Genomic DNA, 15,834 nt, shown 5'->3' with positions numbered 1-15,834 from the left:
AACGTTTTTATTGTATGCAAATAGTGTGTTCATGTACACGTAATATTGAACTTAGTGAACTGTAAATATATATAAATTATATTTTTAAATACCATATTCGTATTTACGACAAAATCACACAAATGGAATTGCTAGAGGTAATTCCTCTGTGATTCCTCCGTGGCCTCTTCCCTCACAGCTTCCTGATAATTCAGAAAAATCACTTGTCTTCCGTGAATAAAGAGAAAAATTACAGCTGAGCCGATTCAGCAACTGTGGAAGCACTTATCTGCTGAATGTTCTATTTCTGTTCTAAGTCAATAAAGTTGGTTTGGTTTAATTTAATTAAGTTTAATTTCATTGGAGCGACGCAATGATGAAAGAGAGACTCAAAATCAAATTTTATTGAAGGGGACACTAATCTACTTCAAATTATTCAGGTTGCTGAAATAAAATAGAAAAAAGTAGCAAAGTTTGTTACGAGAAGCTGAAGACATTTTATCCTTAATCATACAAAACCTTTATGCGATTCGTTCATTAAGAATTAAGCTATTATTAATTTGTTTCAATATCGTTCCTCCACAATGACGACTTAACTGTATCGTACATCTTCTTAGTGGGGTATAACATGGCACGTGCCTAAACCAACATGGCACTTTTTCAAGCCATTTGAGAACTATAACGTTAGAATGATGATATTTCACACCCGCCGATGAAATCATCTATGGCGTAATGTAGTATAACACAATCAGTACAATACAATACAATGTAGATTAGAATTTGATTCCTTTACATTTCAAATTACTATTTATGAGAAAGGAATTGACAACTGGGGTAGGTTCCTCCTTTTCTTCTCTCTCTCTCTCAATATGTTATCTTCCTTCAGCCATTAGAGTTAGTTTGAAGGGGAAAAAATCGCTTACCGATTTTATTCGTTTATAGGGAGTAGGCGATAATATTTTCAAACAATAATGCTATAATACACATCGTTTAAGAATTTAGCTGAAGTCATTTCGCATACTTAGTTTACTTTACAAATGTAATAAACGCCTGTAAAACTTATCTGTGTTCCGTACCAAACCAGCTTCACATTTCTTGGAGTTTTCTCCACCGCTGAAGTTGTCGACGATATCGTGACTGAGCACAGACAGGGACAGACCATTATGAAAAATTTCCATTCATTATTAACATATTATGCCTCTCTCTACTATTGGGAAATACTGCTTGAATGATTTGGGATAGCTTGAATAACAGTTTGAATAAGTAGTGAGAATCTGGTATGTTTCCATTTCATTCGGCTTATGAATGGCAGTCACCCAATAAAGGGGCATATTTAAGCAACTAACAAAGATTATACTAGGCATTACTGAATCCCTATTATATTCTTCATCCAAGCGCTTGATGAAGAAGCTTCTTTTCACTATTGTTGCATTTCCTCAATAATATCGTAGTTGAGCAGAAAATAACTGAGTTTTAAATAAAGCACATTGTATATACAAATTATGCGAATTAGGAATGGGATTTGCATCACAACACGAAACGCAATCCTTTCATATGCTGATAAGGAACTATTGCAATAGTTAAGATGAAATACAAAGGAATAATTGATGAGAGTAATAATGTATGTGCATAGAGAGACCAAGAGAGGGGGAAAAGAGAGAGAGAGAAAACTCAACACTCGAAAATAGGATAAAATGTTTGAAGCTTTAAATATATTACGAGAAGGGATGAAGAATATTCAGGGACACTACAATGGATAACCTGGCAAAGTTGGTGCAGATAAGACACACCTAAATTTTGGAGCCTGTTGTTATCTCAGAAACCTGAAGCAATTGTTGAAATCAAGTTCCCCATCACATGAAAAACGCCGTAATATTATCGATTTCGATCAATGTTTGCTTTACAAAAGAGACATCACCCAGTTGGACTGCAGATGTTATATTTTTCATTCCCCATAAACAGCATTGTGCTCCAAGCAGAGAATGCATTCGATAATCGGTAAAAGCTCTTCGACTGTTTATTTAGAAAAGGAAGAAAAGAAAGCACCTGCTAATTACAGAGCACAATCAAAAATTTGGAAAGTGAATGAATGCTTTTGTACATTACATAAGATTTGTATTGTTGTAAAAAATTAGTTGTAAAACGAAGATAAATAATTATAGTTGGTTAGAAATATTCTGCGGTTCAACCAGTGTTTTACGATTTTATTATTTCATTAGTTATCTTAAATTTCTCCTAATCTTTCTGAGGAGGCATTTCTGAAAATACTTTTCGTTGAATGATTTTCAAATGAGCAACGAGACTTGTTGTTCCTTGTATGATTAACGTAGTATCCCTTAAGAATGAAACGGCGTTTTTCTTTTATTTTTATTTCAAGGCATATTTAAACAATGTACAGAGTTCGTCCATCTCGACTTCACGGAGTGAATAATTCTCAAAGTGCAAAACCAGAAGTAAAAAAAAGGAACAAACACGTCAACATCAGAATAAGTTGAAGTTCAGTAGATATTTGGCTTTCTTCGAAAAGCTGTGGCATTTTGTGTTTTGCCTCTGCATATTAAGATTGCTTTATCAGACAAACCCTTTTGAAGCTATATTTCACTTACCCTGTTACTTCAGATGTTCAGTCTGAGTTTCCAGTTTTAATGGATTCTCCTGGTATTAAGATTTGTAATAGAAATACTTGAGTACTTGCCCTCTAAAATTGCATATATCTTAGTGGTAGAGAGTAAATTGTGTTAGGTGAGTGTTTTTGATTTTATTATTATTTTGTACATTACATAAATTCTCCAAGGAAATATTTTGCTAATTGCTATTTCAATTTAAAATGGATCTGTAAATGACTCACCCAGTCTTAAAATGTACTACAAAGTTATAAAATGAATGACAGTCAAATCACAATTTCATTACGCTCATCAGAAAGTTCTCCGGTCAGATACTTTCTGTACAGGAAGGTTATGCCCTGAAACTAGGATTTTAATCTCGGACGTGAGACGTGCTGTTTGATAATATTATCAATTTTTTTGAGGAAATGGATTAATAACAGGAATTGGTTGGTGTTTGCTGCGTTCTCCTGCGTGAAGCTTTAAAATATCAGCTTCCATGAGCTCACTTCAGCCATCGAAGACTCAGAGGGGAAGGAATCGGCTGACCTCCGTCTTCTAATACTTCGTTTTCACTGATTTCTATCTGAAGTGCTAATTTATGTTTTGTTCTAAGTATATATTTCAAGAACAAATAGAATGCCTTTTAAGAAGATATTGTTAGCCAAACGAAACAATTAATAAATAAATAAAGCCTTTGTCATTCTTGAAAATTAACCCACAGTAGAGAAATTAATTCAATTGGCATCAGGAAATGGGGAAAAAAAGGATAGAAAATGGCAGCGGACGTATATGTGGAATTCTGTTCTGTACTGTTTTCGAAATACTCGACGAATAATTTACGAAAACTGTTTCAGATCTGTCTCGTAAGCGCTCTCTCTCTCTCTGTCTCTTTCTCTCTCTTTACTGTCAATAATTTTCCTTCATAATAATTTTTCCTTTTTGTTGCTTTTTTTGTGTTTGTTGTTACAGAATAAACAGAACCATGTTTTGCGAAGCCAAGCCTGATATGTGCGAACCGCCCGCTGCAGACTTCAGTCAAAGATACCGGATGTTATGTCCAGTCAGGTAGTACCCAAGGAAAATGAGAAGTAACACTTATGAGAAGGTATGTACATATGCACATATAATATATTTTAAAGGATTTTCCATTCTGAGTTCAAAATTGTGTTGCGACTTTAGAAAGTTTTGCGTGTTCGTTGCCGGATATAAAATGAAAAAATATCAAAGTCGCTTATTGGTTACATATCCACTCCAGAAACTTTTAAATAAAAATATATTCATTCCAGAAAATTTCTGGAATGAATACATAACCAATATATATTTACTGCTGTTTGCATTCCTCTTGAATATTTTCTACTGTTCTGTCATTACTTGTTTCATTTAACATTCTATCAAAGAAATTACTCCAGACAACCAGAATATCTTTAGTATTTCAGTACTAATTTTTACTCTGCTTATAAATCCATTTGTAATTTTTTACATTGTTTCCAGAATATTTTGCCAATTTCCTGATATTTATCTTCTATATTTTCACCAAATTCTTCTCATATATATATATATATATATATATATATATATATTGTATATATATATATATATATATATATATATATATATATATATATATATATATATATATATATATATATATATATATATATCCTTCACAGCATTTTATATATATATCTATATATATATATAGATATATATATATATATAGCATCATATATATATAAAGAGAACGGAGACTAGCAAACTCATGAACAGCACAAGGCTAAGGCAAGAAAGGTGACGAGCATGGCAAAGAAGGCAAAAACAGTTTATGAGAAGAAATTAGCTGAAGAGGCCAAAGGAAATCCCAAAGATTTATTTCATTATGTGGCAAGTAAGAGTAATAATGACTATGGAAGATTAACCTTAATGAGTGATGGTCATGATGAGGCAGAAGCGGATAAAATATTTCAGTTACTGAGTGACCATTTTGGAAGGTACATTATCCTAGTGAGATTACTGATTTAACCTATGTGATAGACACTAATGTGGAAACAGAGGTGGGTGAATAAGAGGCTCTTAGGATATTGAAGAATCACAATATAAATATAACTATGGGATTAGATGGGAGATCAGCTCGGGCTTTGCGAGAATATGTAAGGGAACTGGAAATGCCTCTGACTTGGCTCTTTAAGTTAAGTCTCAGTTCTGGTAGATTTCCAAGGGAATGGAAAGAGGGCAAAATAATTCCTATGTATAAGGGAGGTTCTAAGACAGCAGTAGCAAATTACACAGGCCTGCGATGAAAAAGTTGTCTGAGACGTAATAATTGATTCTTATAGATTTTAGGTACTAAGTTCAGAAAAAAAAATAGTAAAAAAATTCCGTCACCCACCAATTTTACCCAATTTCTAATTTTATCGTTTTTATTAGTAGTATTTGGATTTAAATTGAGCGCATTTGTATTTATTTTTTTCTCCTTTATTTACAGCTAATTAGTTGTATAAGTGCTTTTATGACGTGCCGTTTTATGGTAAATAAAGACATTTCCACAAAACTTCTCATTCTTAAGATAGGAAAGGGAGGGAGGAATGCAAATAAAAGTGCAGGTGGCTACTTTGAATCTGATTCGCCGAGATCATAGATGACTCTCCTGTTGTCACAGACACATTTTCTTGTGTGATTCTTTAGTTGAACTTTGGTCGCTGACTACTAAGGTTATCATATTTCTGAAAGGTGGCATATTTTCTAAGTTAGTGTGTGCGTGTGTAATCTCCCTCTAATTTTCAGTCTCGCTATAATATTTAAATAACGCATGTCTCAGCTCTCTGTAAGTTTTAAGTTTCTCTCGTTGAATGGCAGTTTGTTAATCATGTCAGGTACGTAGAAGCTTCGGATGGCTTTTCCGTGGTGGTTTTTATACTTATATGTTGTTGACTGTGGTCTGGTTATCTGATATGTTGTTCTGGTAACTCTATAGGTTGGACTGAAGTAATGTTCTAGCACAGGGGTCGGCAACCTGCGGCTCGCGAGCCACATGCGGCTCTTTGGATGTGAAGCTGCGGCTCTTTAGTTCCATACGCAAATATTATTTATTTTATCAAAAAAAAAAAATTTAAAAATCGTTCTGAATCGATTAACGAGAATTAGGCACCGATTCTATCTCTCAGCCACTTGTACTCGCTTTTCACCGCACCCCTCCCCCGTGACACGCATCGTCACTGTCGTCAGTCCGTCGGAAGCTTATATGTTTGGCAATTTTCATTGATTTCGGCATAGCTGGGCATAACACCTTTACTCGTAAACTAAGTATCTAATATTTGTAGTATCCAACAAACTAGAGGGGAAGATATAGCGAATGCTGTGCAAAAATGCCTTGAAGACAATAAGATCTTGTGGCTCTTTAAAAACTTTTTAAAATTTTGTGGCTCTTTAAAAACTTTGAAATTTTGTAAATTGTAATTTTTGACTCTTCCGACTCAAAAGGTTGCCGACCCCGGTTCTAGCATGATTGTGTTGCGGCATAAGTGTTTCACCGTCAATATTTATGTTCTGTCCTTGCTGCCTGTAGAAGTATAGGCTGTTCTCTTTGTTCCCAGAATATCAGTTTTACCATTTTATTTTGCAACAGTTGCAATCTGTTAAGTTTGTAGTCTTCGCAGAATGCGTATGATGTGATTGCGTATCTTAAAATGTTTTCACGTCATGCTTTACAGATTAGTATTTTATGTGTTTCAGAGCAATGTCTTTTAATCCTTATAGTTTGCTTGCTATTATCCTGAGTTTGTAGGTAGTTTGTATGGGTATTCCAACTTTGATCAGCATCGAAGTGAAGTCCGAGATAACGTGTTGTTTTCAACTGTGTAATGGGACAGAATAATAGAATAATCATTTTGAGTTTTATCTGATATGTTGTTCTGGTATGTTACAAAATTCAGCATTAAGTGCTGCATATTTGGTTCATTTTCTAATTAGATTTCTATTAAAAACCTTAAGAATACTTTCTTCCCTCTCTTTTATGTATTTAAAACACATATTGTTCTAATATTATCAATGAAAATTGTACAGAATTTTTTTGTATAATGAACAGCTAATATTTTTTTTATTTTTTAAATAATTTAAACACTATTATCTCTTAAATAAATTACATACATATACACAATTTACGCAACAATACTACAATTTCGTCCGTGTGGTTCAGTTAAGATTCTAATTCATATCATTCTCTGCACTGTATGTTATTCATTTAGTAGAACAATTCTTGCATTATTCGCAGTGGAATACTAATATTCTTAGTAAATGGATGATGAATGATGAGGAGGAGTAATCCACTGACTTCAAAGCTTAAGTTATATTTTTGCTTATCAAATTTTATTATTATTATTATTATTATTATTATTATTATTATTATTATTATTACGCCACCACTCCAAGGAGACCAAAGACTCATCGAGGGAGGGCACCCGCTCTACAGCTCTGCGTCTCCACCACTTCATCCACCAAACCACTACTACCATCATCTTTCTACAGCAACAACAACTAGCGTCCACCGCCATCACCACTGGTATTTTCACGGACATTCACAAGCATCCATGCCACGGCGGGATTCAAATCCGCAGCACTTTCGTTAAAGAGTGAATACGCTAACTATTCGGCCAACCAGGCCGGCATGGCCACCCTTATGGCTAAACACAAAATCCTGAGTATAAAGAATCTAAGATACTATGTACTGTTACTAAGACACTATTTCAACAACGCTTACCACAATAACAGAGAAACGTACCGCATAACCAGACCAACGCAACCCTAACAACCAGGCGTTATAGAAATTTGTATGGCGCTGCCATGAGATGGCATCTTATACCCACATTACATTGCAATAATAATAATTATTATTATACACCGTACTTATTGATTTGTTACATGATTTGCGGTCTTTGATTATGAGGATTACGCTTAGATGAATGAGGCGAATTAATCCCACCTACTTCAAAGCTATTAATAATAATAATAATAATATTTTAACAAAAATTTAACAAAAGCAATTCGACAAAATTGCTTTATTATAACTGAATTTATGACCATTTCTCATAGTATAGCTATAAAGACTAATTTTACAAATAAAAAGTCATACATTATTTTTTTTTTCACAATCTCGACTTCCGAGCCAGAACGTTAATTATAATATATATATATATATATATATATATATATATATATATATATATATATATATATATATATATATATATATATATATATATATATATGAATAGATCAACATCCTCACAATCAAAGAAATATATAAAAAATTACAGAGACTTAAAATTGTAATAACTGAACAAGTCTAAAAAGACAGTAGCGTGTTTGAAAAACAAATGCGAGCTTCAGTTACAAACAAACGTATACTACGCGCTGTACGCCAGTACTGAACAGAAGCAACGTGTGCGTCAGAGAGATTGTAACTCAGGCTGTTGTTGATATGAGAGGAATCTAGAGAAATTTCTCTTGATTCAACAATCTTTCTTTCGAGTTCATCGTAGCACACATGGATATTAGCAGTTTGAGTCCAGTTTACAATGTGCTGGCGGCCTTCGTCTGAGTTAGCAGAAAAGAGAACGTGGCTAGAGAGAGCGCTAGCTCTAGTCCTGTTATAGGAGATATCTCTACGGTGTTCATCCAAACGTAGAACGATGGATTTGGCAGTCTGTCCATAATAAGGCTTTCCGCAATCACACAAAATCTTGTAGACTCCTGGAAACTGAGTAGGAAGATGTTTCTGTTTATGTTTGCAAAGTAATGAACGAAGTTTTGGAAGCGTAGTGTAGCACGTTTTGAAGTTAAATTTCTTGAGAATCTTTGCCAGTTTTGGTGAAAGAGAGCTGATGTAAGGCAAGGAGATGAAGGCTTTTGGGAGAGGGGGATCTTCAGCAGTAGTTGAGTGCCTGGGGGAAAGAAATTTGTCAATCTTCTTTGGAGAGAAGCCATTGTTAATAAACGTTTTTTTAAGAAAACTGAGTTCATTTATAATTTCTGTTTCTTCGGTAATGATTTGGCTCGGTGGGCTAAAGTGGAAATAATACCACATTTTTGTGGAGGATAATGATGGGAGGAAGCATGAAGGTATCTGTCAGTATGAGTAGGCTTTCTAAAAATTGAGATTTTAATGTTCTCAGCACATCTGGTAAGTTTGAGGTCTAAAAAGGGAAGACAGTCATCCGATTCCAGTTCGAGGGTGAAAGAGATTTTTTCGTGGCACTTGTTTAGGTGGTCTAAAAATAAATAGAGGTTATTGACGCCGTCTTCCCAGATGAGGAAAATATCATCAATATATCGGAACCAGACTTTTGGTTTAAAGTGAAAGGAGTTAATAGCTTTTCCTTCAAATTCGTTGAGAAATATATCCGCAAGAATCGGAGAGAGTGGGCTGCCCATAGCCAGACCTGCGTTTTGTAAGTAGATCTTGTTATCATATTTGAAGTATCCTGACTTTATGCAATGGGAGAGAAGAGCAAAGAGGTCTGGCTATGGGCAGCTCACTCTCTCCGATTCTTGCGGATATATTTCTCAACGAATTAGAAGGAAAAGCTATTAACTCCTTTCACTTTAAACCAAAAGTCTGGTTCCGATATATTGATGATATTTTCCTCATCTGGGAAGACGGCGTCAATAACCTCTATTTATTTTTAGACCACCTAAACAAGTGCCACGAAAAAATCTCTTTCACCCTCGAACTGGAATCGGATGACTGTCTTCCCTTTTTAGACCTCAAACTTACCAGATGTGCTGAGAACATTAAAATCTCAATTTTTAGAAAGCCTACTCATACTGACAGATACATTCATGCTTCCTCCCATCATTATCCTCCACAAAAATGTGGAATTATTTCCACTTTAGCCCACCGAGCCAAATCATTACTTACCGAAGAAACAGAAATTATAAATGAACTCAATTTTCTTAAAAAAACGTTTATTAACAATGGCTTCTCTCCAAAGAAGATTAACAAATTTCTTTCCCCCAGGCACTCAACTACTGCTGAAGATCCCCCTCCCCCAAAAGCCTTCATCTCCTTGCCTTACATCAGCTCTCTTTCACCAAAACTGGCAAAGATTCTCAAGAAATTTAACTTCAAAACGTGCTACACTACGCTTCCAAAACTTCGTTCATTACTTTGCAAACATAAACAGAAACATCTTCCTACTCAGTTTCCAGGAGTCTACAAGATTTTGTGTGATTGCGGAAAGCCTTATTATGGACAGACTGCCAAATCCATCGTTCTACGTTTGGATGAACACCGTAGAGATATCTCCTATAACAGGACTAGAGCTAGCGCTCTCTCTAGCCACGTTCTCTTTTCTGCTAACTCAGACGAAGGCCGCCAGCACATTGTAAACTGGACTCAAACTGCTAATATCCATGTGTGCTACGATGAACTCGAAAGAAAGACTGTTGAATCAAGAGAAATTTCTCTAGATTCCTCTCATATCAACAACAGCCTGAGTTACAATCTCTCTGACGCACTCGCGACAGCGCGTAGTATTCGTTTGTATGGAACTCATACTTGCATTTTTTCAAACATGCTACTGTTTTTCACTTGTTCTGTTAATACAATTTTAAGTCTCTGTAATTTTTTATATATTTCTTTGAGTATGATACCTGATGATGTTCTTGTAACGAAACTAGTAAACTAGTAGTATCTTGTTAAATATATCTTGCCATCTTTTCTCTCGGTAATAGTCATTAAACTTATTTTATAATATTCCTACCGAGTAAAAATGAATTCTCCTAATATATATATATATGTATATATATATATATATTTGGCAGACTCTTTCAACTCTACTATTAGATACTGGAGATCGCGTGATTCCACACACGCACAGGTGTACAACAATAGAACTTTAACTCGGACTGTAGTTCAAGCTCATAACTGTAATTTACAGTCGAATATTATGGCTTTATAGTTGTATAGTTTTAGAGTGTGTCAATGTTAATTTAAGTGTCTTTTATTGTCTTTCTATGTTCTTATCGCCTGAAGAAGTCATTTTTGACGAAACATGTTGCGTTTTTTTCAAATAAATGTCATTGTGTTATAATTCTCGGGTTTAAGTCAGTTAATTTAAAAAATGAATATATATATGTATATATATATGTATATATATATGTATATATGTATATATATATGTATATATGTATATATATATGTATATATGTATATATATATATATGTATGTATATATATATATATGTATGTATATATATATATATGTATATATGTATATATATATGTATATATGTATATATATATGTATATATGTATATATATATGTATATATATATATATATATGTATATATATATATATATGTATATATATATATATGTATATATATATATATGTATATATGTATATATATATGTATATGTATATATGTATATATATATATATATGTATATATATATATGTATATATGTATATATATATGTATATATGTATATATATATATATATATGTATATATATATGTATATATGTATATATATATATATATGTATATATATATGTATATATGTATATATATATGTATATATATATGTATATATATATATATATATGTATATATATATGTATATATATATATATATGTATATATATATATATATGTATATATATATATATGTATATATGTATATATATATATATATATGTATATATATATATATGTATATATATATTTATGTGAAATGATACTTTATTATCTGTCTAATAAATTACCTACGTATACAGTACATACAATTTACACCACATATGGGCAACCCACGGGCCGGATGCGGCCCTCTACTTCTTTTGATCTATTTCAGCGAAGTTTGTCTGATTCATGGTGGGAGAAAACATGGTGTGTTCTACTAATTCACATTAAGATGACGTCATATAACTTGCGCAAAACACACTATGTTTTCTCCAACCAAGGTCTCTTTCTCACTTTGACTAGCGGCGTGTGTGTGTGTGTACGTGTGTGTAGTGTGTGTGTACGTGTTGCAACGTGTCAATTCGGTACTTGCGTTGGTGTTGTGCTGTGTTCAGTGCCTGCATTGATGTTGTGTTCTGTTCAGTGCCTGCGGTGAAGAAGACAGTTTTGTTTGACAGTTCTGAATATCGCTTATAAATTTGGGTCAATGTCAAAGGTTATTGCAAAACAAAAGAAAAGTAGATGTAGAGAATCGTCAATTTCAAGACAACTGGACGGAGGATTATTATTTTGTTCTGAATAAAGGTTTGCTGTGCAATGAATCCGTATCCGTCAACAAAGAATACAACTTGAAAGACACTTTACTTCGAGACATGCGAATCGCCCAAAAATAGATGAACAACTACGAAAAGATGAAATACAGAAGTTGAAGAAGAACTTGGATACCCAGCAGCAAATATTCAACAAGCAAAGAACGCAGCACCACAGCATTGTCAAAGCCAGCTTTGTGGTAAGCGAAAAAATCGCTAAGCATTCTAAGTCATTTGGTGTAGGAGAATTTATCAAAGAAAGTCTGCTGGATGTTGCAAGTGTTGGATCCTACTTCTTAATTTATACTTTGGATCCGACATGTTAGTCATTATGATGTTCTTAAACAAAATTATAAGTTGCTAGTTGATTTCTAATTCAATATAGAGAAAATTTATATTTATAGACTGCGCCACTCTATATCTGAATTAGTTCAAGAATTGAAGAAAAATCAACTCACAACTATCCTCTGTTATATGATGTTATTATATATACTGGCCGAGTATATTTAACTTACTTCATTTTCCCGCTTTGGTTCGAATATTTTATGAATGGTGCAGTAAAAGAGATTCAGGCAAAATACAACTTTTCATTAACAAAAACAAACATTTAAATTTAAAATGTTAAATTTTACACTTAACTTCAAATCAGTAATTATGATATCACAATCCCTTCAGCTTCTCCGATAAGTACAATCAAATTCTGACAATATAAATCTGTAATCTTTATATCACAGTCTTTTCATAGTTCCTTAAGTTCCAAATACAATAAAAATTGCATTAATACCTCTTCATAAACAGACACTTTTAATTTTACGCTTCTTTTAATTCTCCGCGATAGTTACTGTTAACATCAGGGAATTCTAAGATGAAACTCACACACTTCTCTGAACAGAAATATTAAAGTTGGAATGATCTTACCATTAATCTTCTTCCTTCATCAACATACACACAAACACTTTTTATAACTGTAAACACTTTTAACAATAAACAGCACTCATTAAAATAAAACTTCTAGCATTAACTGAATTAAGTTACGGGCACAATACATATAATCAGATGTTCTTGTATACATATAATCAGATGTTCTCTACTGCTTACTCTTGAATTAGGGCAATACACAATAATTCTTTAACTTGGGGTTTTATGTGTACAGATGTTCATTCCTCCGGCATTCAAATAATTCTTAGGGCACTATAATTCTAAACACCGCTATCATTAAACACAACCCTGTTGCCTCTATTTATTCTCTAGTTACTTCTTACTATGCTTCACGTTTCGGTGTGTTCTTGAAAGGTCGGCACTGAAAATAAATCTCAACTAAAATATCGCTAGTCATTCAGTATTCACTCAGCTATCTTCCGTTGCTTTATTTGTTATTCAGAAACTTATTAGCTAACTGCTTCTCAACTTGTAGACTTTATTTAGTTGCTTGAGTGACTTGCCGACTCGCTATTATCGCACTGTGATTGCCGAATGCCCGATTCCAACCTAATGCCAATCCTTCTCTCTCTAATAAATCTCTAATGCTCTTAACTAATTAATAATACTGATAACTGATAACTGATGTGGCATGATGGATATCAGTCCCAAGGACTCCAATCCCTTTGTCTCTATGAAATAGTCTTGCATTAAAGATTAGCGAGCACTTGGCCCACCCTATTTAGGCTGTATGGAGGCACCTGAACCGATAAGCAGAGCTGTTTTCGGGCGCTTATGTTTCCACCTGTCGTGTTCGTCATAGTTAGAAGACTCTCGAATGAGTTGATTTGGATGATCAGCTGCTTTGGCAAAATAAGCAGCAGCACTGTTATGGAGGAACGTGGGAATATCTGGAATATCGGCATCACGGTGTAAGAGAGCATTTCTGACAAACCACAGAGCGTTAAAAATCATACGGAGGCACTTGTTTTGAATAACTTGTAGCTTGTTGATGTTGGTGGGGGAAGTGTGATCCCAGGCTGGAGATCCGTAAGTTAACGATGGTCTGATAATTGTTTTATAGATCCGTAGTTTGTTTTCAGTGCTAACTTGACTTCTTCTATTGAGGAGAGAATAGAGTTGTACAATTGCAGAGTTTGCTTTTTTGCATGCATAAACTATGTGGGAGTTAAAGTTTAAATGGTTATCAAGCTGAATGCCTAGATATTTGGTACTAGATCTCCATGGGATGGCTGTGTTAAAAAGTTTAACTTCTCCAGAGTGAGATGCTTGTCTTCTTGTGAAGAGGATGGCAGTGCTTTTATCGGCATTTACAGATATTCTCCATTTTCTGAACCAGTCCTCCAATTTTCTTGCTGCAGTTTGTAAGCGCTGAGTAGCTATGTTAGGCCTGAGAGATCTGCTAAGAATTGCCATATCGTCCGCATAACTAGCTATAGTGGTTAGTGGTGTGCTAGGAACATCACTAACAAAGATGTTAAAAAGCAGCGGTGAGAGCAGCGAGCCTTGAGGGACACCAGCAGTGATTACTTTCAGTGAGGATCGAATTCCGCGCAACTTGACCTGGATTTTACGGTCCTGTAGGAAGGAGTTAATAATTTTAGTAAGGTAAAGAGGGATGTTGGCTGTAATTAATTTATAGATGAGACTTTTGTGCCACACCTTATCAAATGCTTTTGTAACATCTAAAAAGACAGCTCCTGTGTGCTGTTTCCAGTTAAAGCCTGTAGTGATGAATTCAGTCAGTCTGTGAATTTGCTGTGTAGTGCTATGTCCAGTACGGAAACCAAATTGTTCTTTCGGAATTATGTTATTTTTATTCACCTCCTCATTAAGTCGGTTGAGAATGACTCTTTCTGCGATTTTTCCTAATCATGATAAAAGACTGATAGGTCTATAGCTCTGTGGCATTTGAGGTGCCTTACCAGGCTTGAGAATAAGGAATATATCAGCTTGTTTCCATCTTGAGGGGAAATAATTTAATCTCAGAATTGCATTAATAATGGCTACTAGATTATTGACAGCTTTGTGTGGGAGGGCTTTAATTGTTTTGTTGGTAATTTCATCTGGACCAGGGGCTTTTTTGTTTTTAAGCTTCCTAATGATTGAATAGACCTCTTTAGGTGAGGTGGGACAGATATTTTCACAGCTACAAGGTTTCCGAAGCACAGAGCGTACACGACGGTGTATCCTCTCTATGAAGGTCAGATCAGCATGCGTATAATTAGGACGGTACTGAAGCTGGAGGGCATCAACGAAAGCTTCCGCTTTTTCATTATCTCTGTAAACAAGACCTCTTTCTCCGTGAATGGGCTGGATGTTAGAGCGACCGGTACGGAGAGCTTTAGTCAACTTCCACAGAGAATTATCTTCAGCTTTGAGAGAACAGAGTTTTCTTTCCCACTGCTGGTTTTTGTGATCTTTTAATGTGTAACGAACTTGGTTGGTTGCTCTATTTAGTTCTCGACGATCTTGCGGAGATAGCGTGTTGTGATAGCGACGTCTGAGTCTATTTATGTTCCTGATCAGAACAAGGATTTCTTCAGGAAGTGAGTTGACTTGAGCTGGGGTGGAAATAGAACAAGCTGCGGATAAGCCAGCGTGTATTTTACATTCAAGATTGCTGACTGCCACGTCAATTTCTTCACAGGTGGAGATAGTAGGTACTGAGTCTATGATAGTGTTCATTTTAGCCTTGAATTTTGCAAAGTTAGTGTGGGATTGGTTGGGAATGAGCTCAGGCTCCCCCCCTAAACTTAAGAGTACTGGATTGTGATCTGAGCTGAGCTCGTCAACCACTTGAAGTTGAAATTGATGACAAATATTGTTAAAAATAGCGATATCCAAAACATCAGGTCTGCCGATCACTCCATAATGTGTTGGCTCGATTGGGCCTGCAATAACAATATTTCTCTTTAAGGCAAAATTGTAGAGGATCATTCCGTTGTTGTTGTTAAAACTCTTGCTGTTCCATAAAGGATGTTAAAATTGAGATCTCCTGCTACAATTATTGCTTCATTTGTATCTAGTAGCTGAGAGAG

The sequence above is a fragment of the Typopeltis vanoorti genome, chromosome 21 (assembly GCF_054136105.1).
Source record: "Typopeltis vanoorti isolate ZY-2024b chromosome 21, IOZ_Tvanoo_1.0, whole genome shotgun sequence".
NCBI lineage: Eukaryota > Metazoa > Arthropoda > Arachnida > Uropygi > Thelyphonidae > Typopeltis > Typopeltis vanoorti.
The sequence above is the reverse complement of the archived record's forward strand: the minus strand, read 5'-3'. Positions refer to the sequence as shown.